The following is a 13,385-nucleotide window of genomic DNA, read 5'->3' as shown; positions in this document are numbered from 1 at the left end:
TTGTTGGCTTGGGAGGAGATTAGGAAATGCAACCCAAAAGTACCCTGGTATCCCATTGTTTGGAATAAATTTTTGCAACCAAGGAAATCTACATTTGGGTGGCGCCTCATGCACTACAGACTGTCCATTGATGATGCAATCTCTGTGAAAGAGATTCTAGTAATCTCTATTTGCAATTTTTGCTTGTCTCACTGTGAATCTTTTAATCATTTTTTTTTGAGATGCAGCTTTGCATTAAAAATTTGGGATAAATTCCTCAATTGTTTTGGTGTTGCTTGGCCTGGTATCGAAAACATTAATGCTTTTATTCAATGGTGGAATAGAAAGTGCAGAATTTTATTGCTAAAGGATGCTTGGGCGATGGGCCTTATCATTGTGACGGACAATTTATGGAGGGAACGAAATACCAAGCGTTTCGAAGGTACATAGCTCGACTGCTCTCTTGTTTTTTATTCATGATCAAATAAAAAATCCAGTTGATCTCATTTGCTGCCGAACACTTGGGCTTCAAATGGGTTCCATCCGAGAATCCCGCATTTTGGAAGTTTTTCAATGTAAGCCTATGCGTGATTGGAAGAAGTTGAATGTGGATGGTTGCTCCCTTAGCAATCCTGGAAGAGCTGGTTCTGGTAGAGTGCTGAGAAACAATAATGGGGTTGTATTGGGCTCTTTCAAAACTTTCATCAGTATCCATTCGAACTATATGACTAAGTTTAAAGCTCTGATGGAAGGCCTGAGTCTGGCGAAAGACCTTGAAGTTAGTCTGCTTTGGATTGAGAGTGACTCTGCTGCAATGGTCACTGCAGTCCAAGCAAGAAGTATCCCTTGGTACGTTGAGCAGGAATGGAACTCATTGCAGCCCTAGCTCCATAACATGGAAAATCTCTCACTGTTTCAGAGAAGCAAACTGCATTGCTGACTTTCTAGCTAAGGAAGCTGCTAAGAAAAGGTTAACAGAAAGGAATGTAATTTTTTCCAATCATATAAGGGATGAGATCAGTCATGACATTGATTCTAGGCCTAGATATAGTTTTGATTAATATTGGGTTTTTCTCCTCTGCTGATGGCAATGCCGAAGGTGGAGGTTAAAAATCCATCTTTTCCTTTTTTAATGAAATTCTCATCCTTCTAGCAGAAAAAAAAAAAGATCTCTCCGAAAGAAAATTTGAAATTTAGGATGGATACGAAGTTTCCAAAAAATAAAATAAAATAAAATAAAAAATTTCACCACATGGGAGTGAAAGTAAAAAAAGAATGGCTCCAAGGGGTCATCTCCCCAAAAAAGTGCCGTAAGAAGTGAAGAAATCTCACTACCAATTTGCATACAAGATTGGAAGGTAACCAAGAAGATAGCAAACTCACACATTCAAGATTAGAGGGTAAACAAGAAGATACAAGTTTACACGTTCCACTGGTTATCAAAAATAAAATCTAGCAACCGATCAAAAGAAGGAAGCAAAAGACAATCAATAGGAAGATGAAACAAAGGTAAATAAGGTATCCAAGGGGCTCTCAAAAAACAATTATTCCTTCCATTACCCACTATTATATAGACAATTTTCTGCAACATAGGTAAGATGCCGCCAATGCTTTTCCAACACCAAGACTCCCTCTACCCTATAACTTTTTGATAAAAAATAGATTTGCAATAAAATACTTCACTCAAAAAAGCTTATCCCAAAGATCATCTCCCTCATAAGTAACCGTCACCCGAATTTCAATTATAATGCTTTATTTTGAGTAGCATAATCTCTTAAGAATAATCCTCCAATTGATTTAGGAGAACACATCTTACTCCAAGCAATGAGATGAAGTTTTCTAGAGTACCCCTTGTCCCCATTCGGAAAAACGAGAACAAATAGAGTCAATATTCCTGCAAATTTTAAGTGGGAAGACAAAGCTAGATAAAAGGTAAGTTGGTATAGAGGCCAGAACAGATTGGGTTGAAACTTTACGACCGGCATAAGAAAGCAAATTAGATTTGCAAGTAATCTATCGTAGCTCGAGTCATTAAAAAAAAATTGAATTGATGTGGATAATGTGTTTAGGATGATATTGGATTATATGTCTAGGAACTTAATAATGGGTGGTAAAATATATATATATATATATATAGTAAATTCATACCATCCGTTTCCCCTTTTTTCATCTTTTCCTACATTACTGTTCAACATTATATGCCATTTAGAACGTGTACTTTCGGAATACATTTTTTTCCGTTCCATTTTTGATAACTATGATAAGCAAAAGATAAAAACATATGACCTTGCCATAGGTCAATCCATGGGAAATTAATGCTGAAAATGAAATCTGATACGCTTGATAACAATAGAATATATTAGATTTACATATTATTTAGCTGGATATGTCTTGAATTAATAATTAAAAAATTACAAAATTTGGTTAAAAATTCGAATATATTAGATTTCTTTTGCTAGAAGATAATTTTATTAAAAAGAAGAGAAATACAAGAAACAAGGGAACAAAAGGACGAGGCCGAAACTCCTAAGCCAACTTACAAACTCCACCTTCGGCATGACCATCAGCAGAGAAAGCAAGAAAAATGCATAGTAGAATCGAAAACGGTCCCAATCCAAAGCATCAGAAGCAATCTCTGATGCAACATGGCCCGGGAGGGCCACCGAATATTCTGAGAGACCAGACTTCGACGCCTTTTTTTTATTGGTTCGTTCAATAAAAAAATGTATTTATTTATTGGTTTTATTTGTCCACTGCTGCAATATAAAGTGTAATGTAGACATTGCATCCAACGATCATCGATCATCGGAATGAAAATAAAGTGAACATGTTATCACTGAATATTTCCTTATTTTCTCTACTAGCTGGTCTCCTAGATCCTCTCTATTCCGGTTTTTCTTCTCTGGATTTCTTTTGTTAGAAAGTCTGGAAACTTTGAAAGAGTTGTAGAAATATAACTAGACATTAATTTTAGTAATGATTCTGTTTAATTTTGTTAATCAAAACAGAAAAACTGTTTCCAAAATTTAATGGAAACGAACAGGTATTACTCCATTTAGCATTTTAGCTAGTAAGGAATTCAATACTTACGTTGTCCTCTCTCTATATATATACTCTGCCAGTTCTCTATAGTAATACTATCCTCTCTAGCCTCTACTGCTCTTCTTCTTTTAGTCTCTCAAGATGATGGATTATGCTCATAGCTTTGGTAAACTTGTTCTGATCACACCTTTCTATATTGGGTTGTTGTCTTCCATAGTAATTTTAAGTGTTCCAGCCTTGGCTTCAAATACAAGTTGCAATTTTCAGGCAATCTTCAACTTTGGGGACTCAAATACTGATACATGAGCTGATTCTGCGGCCTTCTCTCTTGTCACCCCACCCTATGGGGAGACCTTTTTTCACATGCCTGCTGGAAGACCTTCAGATGGAAGGCTCACCATTGATTTCATGGGTAGAAATTAAACTTTGTTTCATTATTTGCTAGATTTTTTGTTGAAGGGTGGGAGGGAAGGAACTCCGTCCACACTACTTACACCCAGGCATAGCTGGGTGTGAACTCAAGCTGCTTCTATATCAATTCTAGGGCTGAACTGAACCAATCTAGACCTGAATCAACTGGGACTGATCAAGATCCCAATTCAGGTTATTAAACCCTGCCACACCAACCCTATCTCAGTGATACAAAACCACCTCATTAGAGGTGGAGTAGGGCGAGTCTCTATCCATCCCACCCCATTGCCATTTCTAATATTGGTAGCGAAAACCTCAGACTCAGAATACCCTTCAAACTTGTGATTTTTCGCTTTCAAGCCGTTTAGGTTGGGAGACTGAAATAGGCCATTGCTATGGGCTATGAAGTTAAGAAGTAGTGTTTGGATAGATCAAATAGTATGAGTTATAGGTAATGGGCTTAAGCTTTAAGGAGTCCCCCTCCCCCTTTTCCTCTTTCTTTTGAGCTAAAAATCTGCAAACAAAGAGATGGCTACATGAATCCTATTTTTGCATCTAATCTTTTATTGTTAATGCAAAGGCAATGGAACAATTATTGACTTGATCATTGTTTTTAAAATAATGAATATTTTGATCAGCTGAAAGATTCGGATTACCTAATCTCAGTGCGTATCTTGATTCATTGGGAACTAGCTTCATCCACAGTGCCAATTTCGCGGTATCTGGGGCAACAATCAGGTCTTCAAATAAAAGCTGAACTGGGAGAGGACCCAGCCCCTTCTACTTGGATGTGCAAGTCTCCCAGTTCCAACAATTCAAATCCAGATCATAGTTAATCAGGAACCGAGGTAATTATTTAATTAGTTAAAAACCCTCTATTGCTATAAACCATGTAGCAGTACTGGTTCATCAAATTCTATTCATCATCTATTGCTCGGTGGAATCTACACAAATTTGTTACCTAAGGAGGAGATTTTTGGTCAAGCAATGTACACATTTGATATTGGTCAAAATGATATCAGTTTGGGTTTATTCAGCAACCAATCTCCAGAGGAAATTAAAGCTGACATTCCCGATGTAATTAGCAAGCTCTCCAAGAATATTCAGGTAATTAATAATATCTGAACCATCTTAATAACCAGGTAAATTCATTATTTCCTAGGCCAGTAGTGTTGTAGGTGTGTATCTGTTGTTGAGGTTCTTAAGTTTTCATTAGTCACAATATGGATTTGTATATTGTGTTGCAATTGGGTCACCCAACCCATAAGCAAATGGCTTGTAAACTATATTAGGCTATACTTAAACTAAATTTTTTAATAAACGGTTTTAGATAATGAAATCAAGATTGTTAATTTTAATTTTTTTATTTTTTATTCAAATGCATTTTTTCCCTTTTAATTTTTTACTGAAATGGATGTAAACTTAACATTGAATGACTTAACTTACTATGTCTCCATTTATCGGTTTTAATTAGTTTGTCATCGGTGTATAGGGTTCAGTTCGGTTTAAACCATTCAACTAAATGATCTCAATTTTGAAACCAACATTAGACCACTTAAACGATTTCATGATTTCTATGTCAATGGCTTGGTTCGGTTTCTATAAATGGTTTTCAGTTTGATTTTATAACCTTATGGATGGATGTGGTTCTAATTTGCAGGCAGTGCATGATTTAGGAGGGAGATCATTCTGGATCCATAACATAGGTCCTATTGGCTGTTTTGCATATAACCTCTTTCCAGTGAGTAATGCATCTGACATAGATAAGGCTGGTTGTGCAACTCCTTATAATGAGGTATCACAATACTTCAATCAGAAGTTGAAGGAAGTTGTTGTGGAAATGAGAAAGCAACTTCCCTTGGCTGCCATCACATATGTGGACATTTACTCTATAAAGTACCTCCTCATGAGCCAACCTCAGGGCTTTGGTAAGTCATCATCATCTAATATTTAGAGAGAGAGAGAGAGAGAGAGAGAGAGAGAGAGAGAGAGATGATTGACACATTTGTGATTCTTCTTGTGGGATTTCAGCAACCACTGGTAGCTTGTTGTGGCTTTGGAGGCAAATATAACTTCAGCAATACCGCACGGTGTGGGCAAACAGTAGTTGTGGATGGGAAACCAACATTCATAGGATCTTGCGCAAACCCTTCTGTTAGAGTTAACTGGGATGGAAACCATTTAACCGAGGCGGCTAATAAATTTATTGTTGACCAAATTGCCACCAGAAAATTTTTAGACCCACCAATCTCTTTCCAAAATGCATGCAATAGGGATGAGTCTTCTGCATAATCACATTACCCTAGATAGCTAGAGTTTGATCTATCTATTGTATGTAATATTTACTGATAATATGTCATGAAATAATAAAGTCTTTTATTTTTACCCTTTAATTAATTCAAGGAAACAAAAACTCTTAAGTGATTTATGAAGGGATGAAGTTGACTTTGAGAAAGAAAGATGTTCTTAGTCGTCCATTTGAAACATCACTGAAATAACCATTTTCCAGTCGTGGAATTGCAACTTTCATTCCATTTTCGGATCCTTGTTTATCAAGGGAGCTTTGGCTACTGCTTCTAGTTTAGTTTCAAGCTCCAGACCAACACTTCTTGTGATTCACCTCCCTAAAACAATTTGTTAACCTCCAGGTAATAGATTCGAGAAAGGGATTGAATAATCTCCATTGTTGAAAAAACTCCCAAGGAATAGATTTCCCAAGGACAACCTCCACCACTGCCTGTGAATCACATTCCACCCACAACCTTCGCTCACCCATCTCCTTTATATACTTCAAACTAATAAATAGGAAGAGAATTCCGCTTTATAATTTGTCATATTTCCAAGCGGGATAGCATAACTAAATAACACCAATCTAGAATAATTACGAACCACTCCACGAACCCTGACAAACCTGGATTTCTTAGAGAACACCCATCCATATTCAACTTGACCCATCCAACAATAGGTCTAGTCCACTTCAGCTCCTCAATTGCAAGAGATGCAGAGGTAAATTTTACCTTAAAATTCAGGCTTCTAGATAGAAAAAAATCGATCATTGACCATGAGAGAAGCACCTTCACATGAGATGCATCCCTAATATTACTCAGGGCCGGCTTCAAAATTAGACCAGATAGATGCCCGTTCTCATCATATCATCTTCTATTCGTTCATACCAAATAGCATAGGGAATAAGTAAAAATTCAGCCGGCCACGCCTCTTTTAAAGGGACTGAGCTTGCCATAGAGGACCACCATTGAGCTAGCTCAGTGAGAGAACTCGGTTGAGGCCATCCAACATTAAAAATATGGAAGAAACTGCACTCAACCTTACAAGCAATTGGACACTCCCAAAGTCCAATCTTGCCGCAGCACTGGTTCCACCATCTAAAAATAATAATCAACGAGGAAGGGAGCTTCACAAGCCCAGTGAGGGGTGTACATGTAAGCACATGCAAACAAATGATGCAATGCATGCCTAAACAAATTATATGATGCTCATGATCCGAGTTTAGCAAACAATACCTAGCAAATAATTACTAAGTCCAAGATAGGGTATCAGTGCTCTACAACATAAATCGTATCCCTAGTCCCAGAAAACCCATCGGTCACCCCACAAACTCCTAATGGGTGACCCCACCCTACAGCCTCAGTCCTAGAAAATTCATCAGTCCCCTGAGCTGTAAATAGTCATGGTCCCGAAAATCCCCTAGGTCACCCGTGCTGTGGCGCAGCCACGGTCTCGAAAGACCCACTGGTCACTCATGCTGCATCACAAAGATACCATCCCCTGGGATTAGCCAGTACCTAACCCCCTATTAGCAAGGGATTTAGAACCAGGGTCTATGAATCCCAACCAAATGCAATCTACATGAATGTGTATACCATCATCATTCATCACACACCATACATACACACATCCTCTGACCTCTAGGCCCTGGGTACTGGAAAGAACCTCGGCCACACTATGCCCCATATCGTAAATACCACTGTTACAATTGTAGACCTCATCCATAGAATCACAATAACTTTCCTAACTTACCTCTGCAGTTCAAAACCATTCTTCAGCCTCATCCTTCCATATTCACAGGTTAGCAATAATAATAGCACAAGATAAATAAGTCTATAATATCAAACAACATGCATAGCAGCAATATGACATGTCATTCATGCACATTGTTCATGCAAAAATAGGAATAATGCATAAACACTCCATAAAATAAAGTCAAACACCCATTCACCTCAAAAACCAAATCACAAGTGCGATAGGATTCTTGCAATCAACTTCGTATTCTCACCTGATTATTTTAAGTTCCTAAACTAACGTGTATCATTTTTGTTAAGCATTTATACACCCAATATGACTATTTACAGGTTCACTGCTAAACCCAAAAATGACTCTCAACAGCGCATGCTCAATCTTTATTTAAAGTCTGAAAAGCCCTCGAACTACCCCTACCCATAGGGCTAATTTGGGTAAACAAGGTAGGGAACATAACCCACAAGGGCAGGGTACTGTCAAGTAAAATTTGGGCTGATTTGGGCTTGAAACGCCCCAACCGGTGGGAGACAACCAGCTGGCCATTTGCCCAACGGGCGCGTCGATTTCTGCAGAATTTTCTTCACTCCCAAAGGCTGTTCTGCAGATTTCCTTGGGTGGGGCAACTCATGGCCGATAGGTATAGACCATGGCAACATGGGGAAGGTTTCCTAAGGCCTCTAGGGTTCTTTTATATCCCCTAAAACTCCCAATTACATGAATTAAAATTCTGCCCTAATGAATTCCCTAACTTTCTTCCCTGGGATGGTAGATTCAGGTCTAGGAACCCATTCCTGAACCTACGGAGCTCAAACCCAATTTATGGGTAGCAGTAGGGTTATGCTCTAGGTCTGAAAACTACCAATTACACAATTTCAGCACAGGAAAATTCTGCAAAATTAAATTTATATAGTCCCAATGCTTACCCAACTATCAAAACTCAAATTTCAGGTTACTAACTTCCACTTTGAGATAAAACCCATTGCATGCAAGCTCTGAACCCAAATTCTGGGAGGTTATAGAGACCATCAAAGGTCTGTACACTATTCTAATTACAATTTCAGCAAGCATATTATATATATATATATATATATGGGTGCTACAGCTGTGTTTTCATCTCTGGGACGATGAATCCCATGCATGCAGCCTAAAACCCAGCTGTGCATAACTACATAGACCACATACAACCTGGATATTACCTAATTTTTACAGGTACAACATGCATGACTAAAGTTATTCACTCTCTGTATTAAAATTCCACTCAAATCCCATGCATGCAGTCCATGGTTGCGAACTTTGGGTGGCTGCATGCTTGGGAACCAAGCTGAATTTTGTTCCTACATAATAGAAATACTGTACAACAATTAAGGTGGAAGAATTTTATCTTCTAATATGTCTACAACAACAATTATATAATAGCAGGGCAGTAGGAGAGGGACAACTGCTCCCTTCTCTCCTTCTATTTCTTCTTCTTCTTCTTCTTCCTTTTTCTTTTTTTTTCTTCTTCTTCTTCCTTTTTCTTTTTTTTTCTTCTTCTTCTTCCTTTTTCTTTCTTTTTCTTCTTCTTCTTGCTTTTGCTGCTGTTCCACTGAATTTACAGCAGCAAATAAGGTGAAACAGTGACGGTGGCTTGCTATATAATTCAGCCAAAGGGTCCTTAGGGCCCGTTTGGATGAACACCCTAAAATTACTTTCCAAAATTTGTTTTAAAAACATAAAATTAAAACTAATTAAAATCAAATTTTCATTAATGGACCCCATCAATATTGACCTATTAGGTTGGATTTGGTCAGCATCATGACCTCTACATGTTAGGTAAGTGCGAGGCTCGGGGGTGTAGGGATGTGAGCTCCACAAGAAAAACCCAATTTTCCTGTATTCTGCCAGCCGAACTGGCTGGCCAGTTGGCAACAGGGTATCCCACCGGTTTACCCATTTTAATCTCATTTGCTGTCCTAACTTTTGGGTTCTTAAGTCCATCTAATGTAGGACTGGTCCCACTCATATTTGGCTATTTTATGCTCCTTCCTTGGCCAATAAATCAGCCAAATTCCCTCTCTTACTACTATATATATAGATCCATAGCAGAGCAACCTACTCTCTTATACCAACTAGGCTATAAGACTAAGGTCAGCTACTTCCAGTTTAGGGTGTTACATGCCTTGCTCGAGCTCCAAAGATGTTTCCTAAGCTCAAAGGTTAGATCAAAATGGGTTAAGGGTTTTGGACAAAAATTTCGTGGAAATCACCACAAAATACACAAGACAGATCAATCTTCATCTATTTACCTAAAATATCTCGGATCGGGATACCATTATGAAGATCTCTCTGAAATAAAATTTTAAATTTAGGATGGATACAAAGTTTCCAAAGAAAAAAAAAATTCACCACATGTGAGTGAAAGTAGAAAAAGAATGGTTCCAAGGGGTCATCTCCCCAAAAAAGTGCTGTAAGAAGTGAAGAAATCTCACTACCAATTTGCATACAAGATTGGAAGGTAATTGAGAAGATAACAAACTCACACATTCAAGATTAGAGGGAAAACAAGAAGATACAAGTTCATACATTCCACTGGTTATCAAAACTCTCGATTGGCCCTATGAGAACATGATCATCTGAGCTTAGATGAAAGGTGGGAAGTGCCTCTACAAATATAATGTTCCGGCCTCCATTAAGCTTGTACAATATTGTCCTCTTTGGCCAATGGGCCTCAAGTCTTAAAAATACTTTGTGGCATGTTAAGGAGACTAGAGGTTACCAACTAGCGCAGTAATCTCTCCTAAGGTGATGTGGGACTAAAGTTTGCACTCACTCACCAATCTCCCAAGCCGCCTCATACTTGCCACACTCTTGGTGGAGACACTTCATCGATCTCCTAGGCGGGTCTTGTACTTACCTTATTCTTTGGTGTCATAATCTTCCCCCCTTTTGGCACAACGTCCTCGCTGTGGCCCCACACGCTTTCAAGGTTTGCTTTAATATCATTTATAATGCCCCGGCCCCATTAACCTTGCACAGTATTCCCCTCCTTGGCCCATGGGCCTCAAGGCTTTAAAACACGTTGTGCCATGTTAAAGAAGCTAGAGGTTATCAACTAGCCCAGTGATCTCTCCCTAAACGATGTGGGACTAAAGTTTGCATACCTAAACCAATCTCCCAAACCCCTTGGTACTTGTCGTATTCTTGGTGGTGACACTGCAACGATCTCCCAGGCGCGTTCGGTATTTGTCATATCCTTGGGTGTCTAAACAAATCCCACTAATCATACAAGGTCATTGGACCCGAGGTGTACAACACTTTCTGGGCTGTTACTGGTAGATACTGAATGGTAGATCTATTATCACCCGATGACTATCTACCAGGTGATGGTTGGATTGAATTCAGCCTCTGTTTAGGTCACCTATAGATCAGACACTTTCTGGTGACATCTACCAGTGGTGTTTCTGAAGTGAAATTGGATTGGACTCTATGTCTGTCATCAGTAGGACCACTGGCAGATCATACATCCATCAGTGTACAATACTAAACTGTATTTAAGGAAGTTTAAGGGATTTTTAAATGAGCCTTTAAGGAATTTTTAAATGAGCCTTTTGAAACCTTTAGACAACACTTACCCTTGTAATTAAGATAGAGACATTCTCCTTTCGATGAGGTTGAGCGGGGCACTTTTCGGGCATTCTTTCATGGAAATTTCTTCTCCAAGTGAACAGACAAAGTGATGGGTGGTATGATTTCTTTTGGAGTGTCGTTAAATTTTAAAACTAATGTATGCCATTTTACTCATGTGTTTTAAATTATAATCTCATGTATGCTTTACTTTCAAATATATCAAATGTTTGACTATGAATTATAGATGTAATATGATTATGAATGGGTGGGATCTGGTGTGACTGAGGGGAATACTGGTACTGTGATCACCACGTGGTTGTATAATGCATTTTGTGTGTATTAGAGCTAAGATTGGGCATGGGTTGTGGTGTGGCTATTGGTAATTTCAGTGCAATAATGCCATACTAACTGTATGTATGCTAGAGTTAGGCTTGGGCATGGGATGCGGTGTTGCCAATGGTGATTCTGGCACCATATTTACCATTTTACAAGAATTTTCTGAATGGAATAAATTAGGAAATTTCACACTGTTTATAGGGAAGTTAACGCCATTGCAGATAAGCTGGCAAAGCATGGAGCAAAATCAAAAAGATCTGCCTCATGGCTAATAGTTCCTTCATTTGTTTTATCTGATGTTAGCTGGGATTTTTAGAGAAGACCCAGATTTTGGTTTACATAGTCATTTTTATTGGGCTAAAAATCTTCTGATGGCCATTCCGAAGGTGGACTTTTAGTTCAATGATTTTCGTTTCTATTGTATCTCCATTCTTTGATTATTAATGGTACTCTTTGCTGATCTTTAGCAATAAAAAAAAAGTATCATTACTAAAGACATGTATATTATTGTGGTTAACAATATATATCTACAACCCTTTGTCAATAGGGTGTGGTGTTAGATAAACCAATATGGTAGGTTTGATCAGACTTTTTGGCATACCACTTTTGCGGTACTATGTGATTGTTGCTAGAGGTAGAAACTAGCCTAGTTTTGTGGCTATTACACCCTACTTCTGTTAGGATAGCTCCAGTTAAGGTTAAAGGTATCGGGTTTTGACCCTTTGGGAGACCAAAATTTTGGTCAAAACCTGAGAAATTTTGAGGAAACCAGGGAATCTTTCCCGATTTAGTGGAAATTTAGGTTTCGACCACCAAACTGTGTTTTTTTTTTCCTGATTTTTTGTGTACATCATATTTTAAACTTTTCTAACATGTTCACATCATTAGTTTCATAAGAATACATATAAAGTCATACTTGTGTGGTGAACCAAAGGTTTGGTAATCATTACACTGAGTTGTTGACTGAAATATGTTATAGGTAAATGCATTTTCAAAAACAGAAAAAAAATGCATTAACATGCAAAAAAAAATTCGGCCACCGTGAATGCATAGATCGGGTCCTCCTAAATAATATATAAAAATTTACATAATTCTACTCTATTTACAAGTATATTCTATAAAAAAAAATGATTTTTGGGGAAGTTGAAACTTACCTTTTTGGTCCAAGCTGTCTTTCTTATGTAGATGAAGCAAGAACCACCCTTTGATTCAACTTTGTTAGGCAAAAAGTGGTAATCTCTACTATTTCCCCAAGTTTCCCACTCCTAGGAGAAAAAACTAGGAAGGGAGGGTTGAATTCTACTAAAGAAGGCTTGGGTTACTTTTCAAAGTAACTTATATAGGACCTGGTTCAAGTCGAACTAGTTGGTTTGGTCAAAATTTCCCATGTTTCGGTTGAAACATGGGAAATTTCATCAAAACGTGTTGAAACATGATCGAAACCCGTGACTTTTAAAAGTCATAGGACATATCGTTTCGACCCTTGGGGATACAATCGAAAGCTATGAATTTTGCAGGTTATGATCGAGTTCTTGAATCGTGCCTGCAGTGTGACTTGGACACTTACCAATCCTATATCTCTACTAGGATATCAAATTGTAGTATCTTAACAATCTCAACCTTCAAATGGATGGGGCCACATTGTCACAGACCACGCACCACACCAAAAAAGCCCTGAGGTCCTCTATTCACCAATATAGAAATTTTTGCAGAGGCTAAAATTTGCTCAAGCCAGTTGATCCATTTGTTAGAGAAGCCAAATCTGTGCAGGACCTGGAAGATAAACTACCAAGAGATGGTGTCATATGCCTTCCTTATATCAATCTTCAGCCCAAGGCCGTCCCCTCTGGTTGCAGAAAATGTTAGGTTGACCAACTCAGAAGCCACGCTAATGTTGTCATGAATCATCTTCCCCTTTTGGAATGCTCCCTGCTCATTTGAAATCAATTTGGGGAGGAGGATCACCTGTCTCA

The 13,385-nt window shown here is 38.2% G+C and overlaps 1 pseudogene; it reads left to right on the top strand.

Annotated features, from left to right (window-relative positions):
* Positions 1–3,165: 3,165 nt before the first annotated feature.
* LOC122089523 lies at positions 3,166–5,724 on the top strand (annotated as a pseudogene).
* Positions 5,725–13,385: the final 7,661 nt, after the last annotated feature.

Source organism: Macadamia integrifolia, chromosome 9 (genome assembly GCF_013358625.1).
Source record: "Macadamia integrifolia cultivar HAES 741 chromosome 9, SCU_Mint_v3, whole genome shotgun sequence".
Classification (NCBI taxonomy): domain Eukaryota; kingdom Viridiplantae; phylum Streptophyta; class Magnoliopsida; order Proteales; family Proteaceae; genus Macadamia; species Macadamia integrifolia.
Note: the sequence above shows the minus strand (reverse complement) of the source record. Positions and strands in the feature narration are given on the sequence as shown.